At 41.7% G+C, this 15,369-nt stretch overlaps 1 pseudogene; it reads left to right on the top strand.

Annotated features, from left to right (window-relative positions):
- The first annotated feature begins 8,002 nt into the window (after positions 1-8,002).
- LOC101324888 (eukaryotic translation initiation factor 4 gamma 2 pseudogene) lies at positions 8,003-11,465 on the top strand (annotated as a pseudogene).
- The last annotated feature ends 3,904 nt before the right edge of the window (positions 11,466-15,369 follow it).

Below are 15,369 nucleotides of genomic sequence, written 5' to 3'. Positions count from 1 at the left end.
CTTGCCGCAATTAGAGAAAGCCCTTGCACAGAAACGAAGACCCAACACAGCCAAAAATAAATTAATTAATTAATTTAAAAAAAGGAAAGAAAATCCTGGACTCCAAAGAATTCTTTCCTCTCTACTCACCTTTTTCAAATCTTTTCACTAAAATGTAATTTAGAGTTTAGCCACTTGAGGGCGCTTTAGATCTTTTATATGCACTCCCTTTTAAAAAAATGCCAGGCACCTTTCAAAAAGGCCAGAATTAATTTCCCTACAAATATTACATCCTTGATTCTGACACTTTTAAATCTCTATTAAATCTCTAGCTCCTAAAATTCAAACAAGCTATTTCTAATCCAGGAAACTGTGACATCTTTGGCTCATGACTTAATCTTATTCAAGTTGTCATTACAACACCGAGCCTCTGTCTTCAGTTTCTCCTGAAGAGATCACAGCGCTATCCATTTTAGGTTAATGATTCACAACGAAGGTGAGCTTAGACTCACGCCAGAGAATTTTCGAAACGTGCACTTCTGAGCCCCACTCTGTTCATTCAGATGCATTAAATTACAACCGCCGGGGCACAGCATTAGCTTAGGAGGTTTTTAGAAGTTCCCCAAGTGCTTTTTTTTTTTTTGCGGTACGCGGCCCTCTCACTGTTGTGGCCTCTCGCGTTGCGGAGCACAGGCTCCGGACGCGCAGGCCCAGCGGCCATGGCTCACGGGCCCAGCCGCTCCGCGGCATGTGGGATCTTCCTGGACCGGGGCACGAACCCGTGTCCCCTGCATCGGCAGGCGGACTCTCAACTACTGCGCCACCAGGGAAGCCCTCCCCAAGTGCTTTTAATACACTCTTGGATGAGGACAAAGGCCACTGTTTTCAACCAGCCTTGCAAAAATATGTGTATATACATGTACACACACACATATACACATACATGTATACACACATACATATACACACACACATATATACACACACGTATATATACATATATACCCACATATATATATGAACAACTGTGCCTCGGAAGAGACAAGAATCAGGACCCCCTGCCCCCGCAGGAGTCTCCACAGGAGTCACGGGCATTACCTAAAGCGGTCAGGAAATGACTGCCTCGAAGACGGTTACCACACAACGTTGCAGTTCTGTTTTCAGTCCCCACGGGTCCTCTACCAATGCGCTCATTTTTGAGGTGAGTCGTCAGACTGGCCTGATGTGGCTCCACATCCGCCTCTGGAGCTGAGGACGCGTCTGGAGAGCACGCGGAGGGAAGGCACAGCCCGGCGAGCCCGGCTGGACAGTCAAGAACAGCACCCCATGTCCTCTGCGCCGAGTACGTGTACCGCCCCTCGATTCCTCCAAATATGCCAACTGCACCCACATTCCAGCGCCAGCAACGCCACGAGCTCCCTGTGCCTGGCAGTCTTACAAGCATTAGTGAACACATTTGTTTTCCCGCAAGAACGTGAGCAGAAGAGCTGCGGGTTTTTTTGTTTTTTTTTTTCAGTACTCGTGCCTCTCACTGTTGTGGCCTCTCCCGTTGCGGAGCACAGGCTCCGGACGCGCAGGCCCAGCCGCCATGGCTCACGGGCCCAGCCGCTCCTACGGCATGTGGGATCTTCCCGAACTGGGGCACGAACCTGCGTCCCCTGCATCGGCAGGCGGACCCTCAACCACTGCGCCACCAGGGAAGCCCCCGAGAGCTGCGTTTTGATTTTACGTCTTTTTATCCCAAGCCCAGGCAGTCAACTCACTCAGGAGACAGCAGGAGAGCACCATCTTCACTTCACTTCTCTTTGAATCGGGGTCTCATCCTGATGAAACATGAAGAAAGACGTGTTGTGTAGGGCGCGCCGTTTCCACGTTATTCTAACGTGGAATGAATGCTGACGTCGTGCGGTCACATCAAGAGAGTGGGACGTGCTGTACTTCGGAAGGAAAGAGGCACAGCCTCCTACCCTGATGCTCCAGCATATGATGTCACCTGCTGGTGCCTCTACTCCCCATCTCCAAGATGCAGGAACGAAAATATGTGCCTCTGTGGGGACTGGACGGACAAGACGTTGTGTGTGATGTGGCCAGTTGCCCCCATGTCCACCCCCACCCCTTCCCATGCTACTTCCTGGTCCGCCGCGGCCAGAAGAGGGAGGCCCACTCCCTGGCAGCAGGGGCTCTGGGTGTGAGCTGTGTTCTGTCCACCAGAGGCAGATGCTGGACAGGAGCGAGAGGCCATGTCCCTGCAGCTCAGCCGTCTGTGCTGGCAAGCAAGGTGTCAGAACTCGGAGGTTTCCTGCAGCTGAGTTCCAGTCCACTGTCCGGATTTTTCAGTCTTGTGAGACCTGTGGCCTTATGTCGGGGCCAACCTCAGAAGTGGGAGCTCCTTGGGCCTGTGTCGTCCCGGCGGGCATCCCAGCCACCCGATAACCTGCTTCCCTGGCCCTTCCCTGACTGTAAGGGCTGCACTCTCTGTCTCTACCCACTTCCACTTTAAATCTCTGGAGAGGCTTCTGTTTCCTACCCTGAACCTTACCTAATACAGACATACAAAGTGCTTAGTAGAGTTTCTGGCACTTAAAAGTTGCTTTAAAAATGTTAGCTATTATTATGGTTTATATTTGACCTTTTTAAAACGTTTAAAATTGATATATAGTTGATGTACGATATTATAAATTATAGTTGTACAACACAGTGATTCACAATTTTTAAAGGGTATACGCCATTTATAGTTATTATAAAATACTGGCTACACTCCCTGTGTTGTACAATATATCCTTGTAGCTTATTTATTTTATACCTAGTAGTTGTACCTCTTAACCTCCTACCTGTATCTTCCCCCTCCCCACTGGTAACCACTAGTTTGTTCTCTATACCTGTGAGTCTGTTTCCTTTTTGTTATATTCACTAGTTGGTTTTATTTTTTAGATTCCACATATAAGTGATGTCATATATTTGACCTTAGCCACATTAAGCCCGTTTCCTTATCTGTAAAATGGTGACCTGCTTCCATAATTGCTGTGTAGATAAAATCAGATAACGTATGGAAAGTGCTTAGCACCAGGTGTAAGGGTTCAAAAATTTTATCTATAATTATCATTTTGACTGGGTTCCATTGTTATTTTTTTACCAACGTATAAATTATTTTGATACTAGTCTTTTAGTATTGAACTAAAAATCTTGCACACTTGATAACACCATATATAACAGCACTGTACAAGTGTATGCCAATGTCTAGGCTATTGACCTGTCCCAGATTTCTAAATGTAGTAATACGTTACACAGAGAGCCAGGCTGAACTAAAATAATAATAATATTTTCTCAAAACTAAATCACCTGATTCTGACCTGTGGAATTTTTCTTTGGACTTTGCTCTGTAACCACTAGAGGGCAGACAAACACGGTGGAAAATCAGTACTTACCAGACAAAGCAGTAGAGTCTTGATCTGCTTTTTGAATGTGGGTAGAAGCCATATTTTTCAGTTTCTCCTGTCGCAGCAACCAATGAAGAAAGTAGAATAATGATGCTTCATATGTAAGAACACAAATTTCAGTTAAAGTATCATGTATTTGTTTTAACTTAATAGTTTCATAAAATTATTAAGCACAATTTTCCACCACAGACCTATATAAACTTTAAAGCAAAACCACTCAACGACACATGCATGGATTTCTTAACTTAGAAGAGAATTAAGCAGTGAATGACTCATTAGAATAGAAGCAGAAGCACACTGTGGTATCATAGTGAGCATACCATGCACGTGGGCATATGGAGACCTGCGGATACACAAACGGGCCCATTTTACCATTAGGTGCTGTTGGTGCAGTGCTTGGGGTTTACACATTGTTCAAGACACTAGGAAAAAGTGTGGTGAGACTTGTAGAAAAATCGACTCCCAACTTCAAAATGAAAACTGGTTTTTCAATTTACACACACACACACACACACACACACACACACACACACACACACACTGAAGCTAACAAACCAGACCCCCAAAACAACAAACATCTGCTGGGGTTCTGATGGAATAGTATTAATCAATTTTCTTAAAATTACCACCTTTACAAGATTGAGTCTTACAATTCATGAATTCAATAGTATTTAGATCGTATTTAATTCCTCTAAAGAATATTTTACAATGTTCTACACAGAGTTCTTGCACCTAGAGTTAAGTATTTGGATTATTTATATTGCCTTAAATAGTATCTTGTTCTTCAAGTTTAATTTCTACCTGTGTTACTGGTATATGCAAATGCAATGATTTCTGTACACTGGCTAAAATCAGCACACTTGCTAAATTCTCTCATTAGTTGATACTATTTATGTATAAAATCTCAACTTTTTGATTATATCTTATGCAAATAATGCCTATTTCCTACTGTGCTAACATTAAAGTGTTGTCTTTTTCTTACCGCGTTGCTTGGGGCCTCCAGTATACTAGGACACAAAGTAGTGACAGCACATCCTAGCGTTGTTTCTGATATGATGGAGGTCTTCAATCTTTCACCATCAAACACATTTGCTAAGGGTTCAGCAATTTTACTAATCTTTTCAATTTAGCAAGTTTGACTTTATTAATCTCTTTTATTGTGTGTTTCTTCTGTTCCATTAATCTTTTATGCTATCATTTTCTTCCCTTTATATTCTTTGGATTTAATTTGCTGTTCTTTTTCCAATATCTAACATTGAAATGGAGACTTGGTTTGTAGAATTTCTTTTAAAATATATGTGTATACCTTTCATTATAAACTTCCAATAAGTATGGAAAGCAAGTTGGAAATAATCAGTTTTAATTATTCAACCTGAAGTTCCCAGTAACTTCATTCTGAAATTAAATCCTTTAATAATTTTTTATAATATTGTGTGGATTAAAATCATTCTTCTACATCATTAGACCTTGCCTTTCCTAACCTTCCATGTTTATTCTCTTCTTTGGTGTGTGCTACTCCATCTCAGATCACACTAGAATGCACTCGCTACAATTCTAGCTTTGGCACCCCACAGCCTGGCCGTGTCTAGTCCACCACACGCTCTGCAGTCAACAGAACACTGGATCCACCTGTTAGTCAGTCAGCTCCTGAAATCTCGTCCTGTGAAACCTTTCCTCACGATTGTGTTTTGTGGTTGTTGTTTTACTATTTTGTTTTGTATTTCTCTGTATCCTAATTTAGGGGATATCAGGGTTCTGAATGTTTTAAATAAATGAACCCCATATCCACCTTCTGATCAATTCTTTTTGGTTATCAGGTTTACATTGTAAAGTGAACCGTGATTTCAGTTTACAATAGTGCCCATGTTGCTTTAATTTTGTGGCTGCATTATTTGGACCCTGTTGAATGGGGAGATGAATTTGCTTAACTTCCCCCCATGGAAGGTAAAACCAGATGAAACGAACTGATAATTCTCATTAAAAAAAAAAAAAAAGGGATGGATTTATAATTTGGAGTGTGGCACTTCCACAGCCAAGTTTTTAGGTTGTGCAACATTTAACTTGGTTTTGTTCCATGGGTATAGCCTGGCAGTCACCTGACCAGTCCTCTTGGAAGTACATGCTCCAGATCACAATGGGGACATGGGGTCAGAGGGTGCATGAGTCAGCACACGCCCACAAACTCCGCGAGGAAAAACAGCTCTAGCCGTTTGAGCAGGTATCATTAATCATCTTAGCAGATGGAAAGCCTGTTAAAAAGTGACTCCTTCCAGATGCCAGCAGAGACCACGTTACCAAAGAACTGGTATGGCCCAAGCTCTTCGGATGGAATGATTAAAGGGGAAGGCACTCAGCACAGCCCTAAATAAGGAGAATTACCCGTTGCTGGCAGTTTCTGGAAGCCATAATTCCCTGGGAACAGCCCAAATCTTTGGCCTCAATGCAATTCATCCAGGTGTGTTTCTCCAAAATCTCACTGTTATCAGAAAAATCACACCACTTTTCTCATCACTCCTGAGGCACATAAAAATCATCATCCCCTATTGCCTGACATGCCCTGGAGTAAACTGGCCAGGCATATATTATCAGTAATTGTACACATTCCCTGAAGGCAAGAATTGCACTTGGCCAAGTTATAGGCATACAATACATATATAAAAAATAGGGGGGCTTCCCTGGTGGTGCAGTGGTTGAGAGTCCGCCTGCCGATGCAGGGGACACGGGTTCATGCCCCGGTCCGGGAAGATCCCACATGCCACGGAGCGGCTGGGCCCGTGAGCCATGGCCGCTGGGCCTGCGCGTCCGGAGCCTGTGCTCCGCAACGGGAGAGGCCACAACAGTGAGAGGCCCGCGTACCGAAAAAAAAAAAAAAAAAGGCATTGATTATTTATTTCATAGAGAATCAGTCCACACTATTTCATGAACACCTAAAAAAAGTAGAATGCTTATAAGAAGTTGTCTTATAATGGTGGTGAGGATTAGGACCCTTTGAAAAGCCTGCTGTGTCACATGAGTCTATCACTCAAGGGGGAAAAGATGGTACATAGTTATCCAGTCATTTTCAGGAATACAATGCGCTCACACTACATTAAAATGTGTTAATCATGATCATAAAGCAAATGTTTCCACAAAAATAACCAGCACAAACTGAGTGATATAGCCCTGAGGGCATTTACTAACATGTTCAATGAGTATCAAGTAAATAAAAGAAGTTGTAAAACAAAAAAATTATGAACATCCAAATGTTCACAGAAAAGTTATTTTCCCCTTCCTTTTTATTTTGAAAATTTTGAAATCTACAGAAAAGTTGCAAAAATAGTAAGAGAAACACCCATAGGCCCTTTGTCTGGATTCCTCAATGTTAAGCTTTTGCTGAACTTGTTTCTCGCCTGTGTGTGCGTGTGTGTGTGTGTGTGTGTGTGCACGAATATATTCTTGACCACTTGAGAATTACTTGCAGATATCATAACACTTCATCCCTAAATGCAAATCTCCTACGAATGAAGGCATTCTCCTATATAATAATACAATTATGTCACTCAGGAAATATAACAGTAATACGATGCCATTTTCTAATACACGTCCATTTTCAAATTTGCCCAATTATACCAATAACGTCCTTGGTTTTTTTACTTTACTTTTCCTCTCTGGGCTACAATCTAGGGTCACACATGTCATGTCTCTTCAACCTCCTTTAATCTGGGACAGTCTCCCATCCTTGTTTGTCATTCACAATGTTGACATTTTTAAAGGTCCAGGACAGTGGTTTTCCAGAATGTGCTACAATTTGGATAGTTAGACTCAGTTTCAACATTCTGAGCATTAATACTACGCAGATGAAATGTGTCCTTCTTGGTGCATCAACAATCATGTGTTTCTCCCTTAGAACTTTCTCTCCATGCATCCTACACACAAACTCTGCTATTACTCATCCCCAGACTCTAACGCGGGGTGGGGGTGGAGGGTTACTTTCTCCTGCCGCTGCTAACACAGCCCACCTGCACAGGATGTTCTCTCTGTTCTTCGCCTGCTACCCAAGGGTTCCTTTGTTCATTGCTCAACTCAAGTATCACACTTACCACAAAAACTGTCTCTACTATACTCCTCCAGGCATATATCTCTCTCTCCAAAGTTCCTATAGTTGTCTAAAATCCACCCAGTACTTCATCACAACAAGTAACTTCATTGCTCCCCTTGTATTAATACTAATCTTATCACAGTTGTGTACCTTGTCATCCCACTGGAATGCCACCGAATTGACAGCAGCGACCATGAACCTTGAATTCTCTACATTTGGACTGTATCTCCCAAAGAGCCTATCAGAATCCAGAGCACTTGGTAAACAGTAATTTTGTGGTCTTTGAGTGAATTAACATTACCTTAATGGTAAAGGAAAAAACCCATACTGCAGTTAATTCCCCTTTGTATTTAAGAACTCATCCAAGAAAACTGTTTTCAGTTTAGCCCCCCGAGGGCCATACAAATCCCCAGAGATTTTTTTCTACGTCTATATGTAACTGTACTTAAAAAAAAAAAAAATTAAAAAAAAAGTTTAAATTCTCAAGGAAATTTCTCAGAAATTAAGAATGGAGGCCAGCAGCGAGCCGGAGCTCTATGGAGGTGGCGGCTGCAGCAGCGACTCCTCTGAGCTGAGAGTTTCAGGCCAGTCCCGACTCCTTCCTCCCCCTTCCCCCCACTTCTTTTGTTTTCCGTTCCCCTCCCCCTCCCTTCCCTGTCCCCACAACCGGATCCTGAGGCGGCAGCTGCAGTGGCAGCTGCTGAGTTCTCGGTGAAGGTTTTTCATTTGTTCCACCCCTTCCCTCCCCACCCCATCCATTAATATTATTCTTTTGAAGAGTCTTGGTTGTCAAGCCGCCAAAGTGGAGAGTGCGATTGCAGAAGGGGGTGCTTCTCGTTCCAGTGCTTCTTCGGGCGGAGGAGGAAGTAGGGGGGGCACCTCAGCATTATCCCAAGACTGCTGGCAACAGCGAGTTCCTGGGGAGAACGCCAGGGCAAAACGCGCATTCCTGCACGAAGCACTAGACGAGATGACGACTCCGCAGCAAACAACTCCGCAAATGAAAAAGAACGACATGATGCAATCTTCAGGAAAGTAAGAGGCATACTCAGGAAGCTCACTCCTGAGAAGTTTGACAAGCTATGCCTTGAGCTCCTCAATGTGGGTGTAGAGTGTAAACTCATCCTTAAAGGGGTCATACTGCTGACGGTGGACAAAGCCCTAGAAGAGCCAAAGTATAGCTCACTGTATGCTCAGCTATGTCTGCGATTGGCAGAAGATGCACCAAACTTCGATGGCCCAGCAGCAGAGGGTCAGCCAGGACAGAAGCAAAGCACAACATTCAGACGCCTCCTAATTTCCAAATTACAAGAGGAATTTGAAAACCGAACCAGAAATGTTGATGTCTGTGATAAGTGTGAAAATCCCCTCCTCCCCAAGGAGAAGGAACAGAGAGCCATTGCTAAGACCAAGATGCTGGGGAACATCAAATTCACTGGATAACCTGGAAAGCTTGATCTTATTCATGAATCTATCCTTCGTAAGTGCATCAAAACACTTTTGGAAAAAAAGAAGAGAGTCCAACTCAAAGATATGGGAGAGGATTTGGAGTGCCTCTGTCAGTTAGTGAGGAGAGTGGGACCTAGGTTAGACCAAGAAAGAGCCAAGTCCTTAATGGATCAGTACTTTGCCCGAATGTGCTCCTTGATGTTAAGTAAGGAATTGCCGGCGAGGATTCGTTTCCTGCTGCAGGATACCGTAGAGTTGAGAGAACACCATTGGGTTCCTCGCAAGGCTTTTCTTGACAGTGGACCAAAGACGATCAATCAAATCCGTCAAGATGCAGTAGAAGATCTAGGAGTGTTTATTCCTGCTCCCGTGGCTCAAGGGATGAGAAGTGACTTCTTTCTGGAGGGACCTTTCATGCCACCCAGGATGAAAATGGATAGGGACCCACTTGGAGGACTCGCTGATATGTTTGGACAAATGCCAGGTAGCGGAATCGGTACTGGTCCAGGAGTTATCCAGGATAGATTTTCACGCACCATGGGGCGTCATCGTTCAAATCAACTCTTCAATGGCCATGGGGGACACATCATACCTCCCACACAATCGCAGTTTGGGGAGATGGGAGGCAAGTTTATGAAAACCAGGGGCTAAGCCAGCTCTACCATAATGAGAGTCAGGGACTCTTATCCCAGCTGCAAGGACAGTCGAAGGATATGCCACCTCGGTTTTCTAAGAAAGGACAGCTTAATGCAGATGAGATTAGCCTGAGGCCTGCTCAGTCTTTCCTAATGAATAAAAGTCAAGTGCCAGATAACTGTGATTCCTTCTAGTGCACCACCACCACGCACTCAGACACCACCTCTGGGACAGACACCTCAGCTTGGGCTCAAAAGTAATCCACCACTTATTCAGGAAAAGCCTAACAAGACCAGTAAAAAGCCACCACCATCAAAGGAAGAGCTGCTTAAATTAACCAAAACTGTTGTAACCGAATATCTGAATAGTGGAAATGCAAACGAAGCTGTCAGTGGTGTAAGAGAGATGAGGTCTCCTAAACACTTTCTCCCCAAGATGTTAAGCTAAGTAATCATCCTGTCACTCGACAGAAGTGATGAAGATAAAGAAAAAGCAAGTTCTCTGATCAGTTTCCTCAAACAGGAAGGGATGGCCATAAGTGACAACTTCATGCAGTCTCTCCTGAATGTATTGGACCAGTGCCCCAAACTGGAGGTTGACATCCCCTTGGTGAAATCATATTTAGCACAGTTTGCAGCTCGTGCTATCATTTCAGAGCTGCTGAGCATTTCAGAACTAGCTCAACCACTGGAAAGTGGCACCCATTTTCCTCTCTTCTTACTCTGTCTTCAGCAATTAGCTAAATTACAAGATTGAGAATGGTTAACAGAGCTTTTCCAACAAAGCAAGGTCAATATGCAGAAAATGCTCCCAGAAATTGATCGGAATAAGGACTGCATGTTGGAGATCTTGGAAGGAAAGGGACTGAGTTTCTTATTCCCACTCCTCAAATTGGAGAAGGAACTGTTAAAGCAAATAAAGTTGGGTTCATCTCCTCTAACCATATATAAGTGGATTAAAGATAACAGCTCTCCCAAACTTCATGCAGATAAAGGATTTGTGAACATCTTAATGACTAGCTTCTTACAGTACATTTCTAGTGAAGTAAACCCACCCAGTGATGAAACAGATTCTTCCTCTGCTCCTTCCACAGAACAGTTAGAGCAGGAAAAACAACTGCTTCTTTCCTTCAAGCCAGTAATGCAGAAATCTCTTCATGTTCACGTTGATCTACAAGTCAGTGCCCTCTATGCGCTTCAGGTGCACTGCTACAACAGCAACTTCCCTAAAGGCATGTTACTCTGCTTTTTTGTTCACTTCCATGACATGGAGGTTATTGAAGGAGAAGCTTTCTTGGCTTGGAAAGAAGATATAACCCAAGAGTTTCCAGGGAAAGGCAAGGCTTTGTTCCACATGAATCAGTGGCTAACCTGGCTAGAAACTGCTGAAGAAGAAGAATCAGAAGAAGAAGCTGGCGAAAAGAAACCAGCCGAAGCCTTAAATTGTGCAAAGCGTACTTTTGCTATGATGCTACTGCATTTGACCTAACCACTGCGAAAATTCATCTCGCTGTAACGTTTTCACAATATTTAAAGCAGAAGCACGTCAGTTAGGATTTCCTTCTGCATAAGGCTTTTTTGTAGTGTAAAGTCTTAATCATAGTCTACCATCAAATATTTTAGGAGTATCTTTAATGTTTAGATAGTATATTAGCAGCATGCAATAATTACATCATAAGTTCTCAAGCAGAGGTAGTCTATTGCAAGGACCTTCTTTGCTGCCAGTTATCATAGGCTGTTTTAAGTTAGAAAACTGAATAGCAACACTGAATACTGTAGAAATGCACTTTGCTCAGTAATACCTGAGTTGTTGCAATATTTGATTATCCATTTGGTTGTTACAGAAAATTTTTTAACTGTAATTGATGGTTGTTGCCGTAATAGTATATTGCCTGTGTTTCTACACTGGGCTTTATGTGCTAGATTTTAATATCCTTGAGCCTGGGCAAGTGTACAAGTCTTTTAAAAAGAAACAGGGTTTACTTGTACAAAATTGACCAGTTCTGAGAGATCGTAAATGCCCTTAAAGTGGTCTTTGTGGGTGTGAAACAAATGGTGAGAATTTGAATTGGTCCCTCTTATTATAGTATTGAAATTAAGTCTACTTAATTTATCAAGTCACGTTCATGCCCTGATTTTATATACTTGTATCTATCAATAAACATTGTGATACTGGGGAAAAAAAAAAAGGAATGGAGAAAAAACTCCAAGTTTTAAAGCGCCTCCTCTTTTTTCAAAACAGCATTTTCTCTATTCTTAAAAAAACAGGTCACTTGACCTGAAATAATCATAATAAAAATAACAAAAAATTGAGATACTAAAGAATATCCTGTTATATCAAGTGACTGTAGTATTCATTCTTTATTACTTTGTACATAAATTTCCTGAAAACTCAAGGCTTTATAGCTCCACATGTTCTGTTCTGCTTGCATTGGTACTCACCTCTGTTTTAGTGCAGAGCATATTTTCCAGGGGTAAATACTTCTTTGTATCTCAGACTCATTTATCTCCACATCAACTTACCTCATTTCAGATGAGAAAATGCAGAAGACTCCGGCTGAGGCCGTGCTCTGTCACGGTTTCTCGTTCCTAGGAACACATGGAAGCAACTCTAAACTGCTGTGGATTCTCCTGTTAGTCTGTTAACTAAATAGGGGTGAATTTTCTATGAGGAAAATATTACCAGTAAATGTTTTTGTTTTAATTAGGGCCTGGTTAAGTTGCTAAAGGACTGAGTGAATCAAATTACAACACAATTGATCTTCAAAGTTTGGCTTCCCACACATCACAGATGTCCATCTAAACCAAATGTAATTCTCAAGCGTGGTTTATGTCAAGAAAATAACTGCTTATTGAAGCTGCCATGAAGTGCATTCACCCACGCTTTTAACAATAACAAGTCTTACTGTTTTGACACCTTTTCAGGCCTAGTTCAGGGTGGGGGACAGTGCCCAAGGAGGGTGTTCTGTGGTCTTGTGAAATCAGGAAACATTTAAAAATGCACCATAACACAGATTTCAAAAAATACAGACATTTCCAGAGACTTGACAATGTTACTTTGTATTGTGAATCTTCAAAAAGGGAATAGAGGGTTTCCTACTTCGAAAACTTACTTGGAGTAACTTACGACAACTACAGAAGACACAGCCTGAGACACAAGTGTTCCGTATATATTTGCAAGTGATTTGAGAGGCAGCATCATTACAATATGGATTGGAGGCAGACAGGCTGAATTCTTCCCCTACCTCGGTCAGTAATTAGCTGACAAGTAACTGGCAAGGCCTTGGACAAAGCATTTTTGTCCCCAGGCCTTAGTTTCCGATTTGTAAAGTGGAGATAAAGTCGTAAGATTATTGTGAAAATCAAATTAATAAATTCATAGTGAAAGTGCTATATAAACTGAAAAGCACTACATGAATATGAGTACATATTCTATTTGTATTATAATATTCCAATACATTTCCTTACAGATTCATAATACTTGCTTTTTCTAATTAGAAGTCCTATTCTCTGAGTCTATATTAGTACAAAATAAAGCAATTTTCTGGGCTTCCCTGGTGGCGCAGTGGTTGAGAGTCCGCCTGCCGATGCAGGGGACATGGGCTCGTGCCCCAGTTCGGGAAGATCCCACATGCCGCGGAGCAGCTGGGCCCGTAAGCCATGGACGCTGAGCCTGCGTGTCCGGAGCCTGTGCTCCGCAACGGGAGAGGCCACAACAGTGAGAGGCCCGCGTACCGCAAAAAAAAAAAAAAAATCAATCTTCTATCTGATATAGTTGTCTAACTATAGGATCAGGTCATGCAAACATATGACTATGTTTTAAAGTCCTTCTAATTTTCAAATTAAAAAAATGTTTTCAAATAGGGAATAGAAGTATAAATTTACTTGTGTTTTGAAGCAGTAGAAAGATAAACCAAAAACTATTTAAAAATGGTTACTATGGGGCAAGAAACAGAAAAAGGAACTGAATGTCCAAATATATATATACTTGGGAACCCTGGAAAAGCCTTATGTAATCAAAAAGTATAGTTATTTCAGAAATAAAAAGCTAAGCAATTCCTAAAAATGAAAAAAAAAAAGAATCTAATTGCATAACAAATTGTTGACATAAACACACGGAAAAGAATAATTAAAATGCAATCTTTTTACAGTCCATCGCTAGTGAGATATATCCTAAGGATAAAAATTACCACAAATAAATCACAGGCTGCATTCAGTAGGTTTATTATTAAAGACATTGGTATTGTTATTTTGAAATTATTATATGTGTATGGTTTAGGATAAATCAAACGAGTAATTAGGTGTATGTCATGTCACCAAGATTTTCAATATAAGAAAATATGGAAAGAAAAGCATAAAACCAAATAAATTAATACACAGTAATCATACATTTGAAATAGAAATATCATTTTGGATACACAATTTTTTTCTTATTCTAAAAAATACACATTCTCATTGTTATGGACTGAATGTTTGTTTCCCCCCAAAACTCATTTGTTGAAGCTCTAATTTCCAGTGTGATATATTTAGAGGCAGAGCTTTTGGGAGGTCATTAGGTCACAAGAGAGAGCCCTCAAAAGAAGAGACAGGAGAGAAATGACCTCTTCTCTTTCACGTGAGGTTACAGCAAGATGGTGGCTAGCTACAAGCCAGGAGGCGGGCTCGCACCAGACACCAAATCTGCTGGCACCTTGATCTTGGACTTCCCAGTCTCCAGGACTATGAGAAATAAATGTTGTTGTTTAAGCCATTCAGTCTATGGTATTTGTTATAGCAGCCTGAGCTGACAAAGAAACCTACCTTCATTTATTTATCTTTTTTAAAAATACATATTATGTAAATACCTGTTCACTGAGCAGCTCCAGAAGCAAAAACAAATCGATAGCAATGACCACTTCTGGGGCTTCGATTCTGGTCTCAGAACTTAATTTTCCTCCTTGTGAAACTGACTGATTCCAGGTCTGAGTGGAAAATACGTTGAATAGATCTTTGGCATCTTGTGCTGAAAAGCAAGAAAGCTATCAACGATTATAGGTGTCAAAGAAAAGAGACAGAGGAAACAATTAGAGCAGCTCCCACTGGTTAATTTGTGGAATAGTTTGAGCATCGATGGAAATGACTGGAAAGGCCTGAAACAGATCTTATACATATGTAAAATCATGAGTTAGTAATTATACAAAAAAAATTGCACGTGCTCATTGGTTACCTTTGATAGTTACCAGAAGGTTCAAAAAATTGATTTAAAAAAGGGAAAGGATTATGTGTGATGTATTCTGTTGTTTCTGTGTAGAGTTTATTTCATGCTGTTTTTCAAGGGTGTCCGCTGCTTCAACTTAGGACAATTCATAAGGTCACCAGGCTGCCAAAGCCCATCGTGGAAATAAAGCCATTGTTGAAGGCACTGTTGAGACTGATCACAGGTCAGCTTCTGCCTCTTCACCCCTGGTCCTTCTTCTCCCAAGAGCACTACTTAATAAATACCGTGGATGCTAATCTCCATCACAGGGTTTGCTTCCCAAGAGACCCAACCTATTGCAAGCGATCACTGCCATGTGTTGTCTAAGAAAGTACATACTAAGATAGGATTTTAGAGCTGAATCTCTTGTTCCTCAGTTGGCAATGAGAACCCCTTCATGGATGGCAAGTGGCGCTCAGATGGACTCTGGCACAAGGTGGCAGTGTAATTGCTAATATTTTCACCAGTCTGGCATACTGGTGGAAGGAAATGCATTAGCTGGTGCAGGGTGTCAGACATTTGAGAAATGGGGGAAATGGGAACAATAAGGAACAG

Source organism: Tursiops truncatus, chromosome 1, assembly GCF_011762595.2.
Source record: "Tursiops truncatus isolate mTurTru1 chromosome 1, mTurTru1.mat.Y, whole genome shotgun sequence".
Taxonomy (NCBI): Eukaryota; Metazoa; Chordata; class Mammalia; order Artiodactyla; family Delphinidae; genus Tursiops; species Tursiops truncatus.
This window is presented reverse-complemented; position numbering and strand designations above follow the sequence as displayed.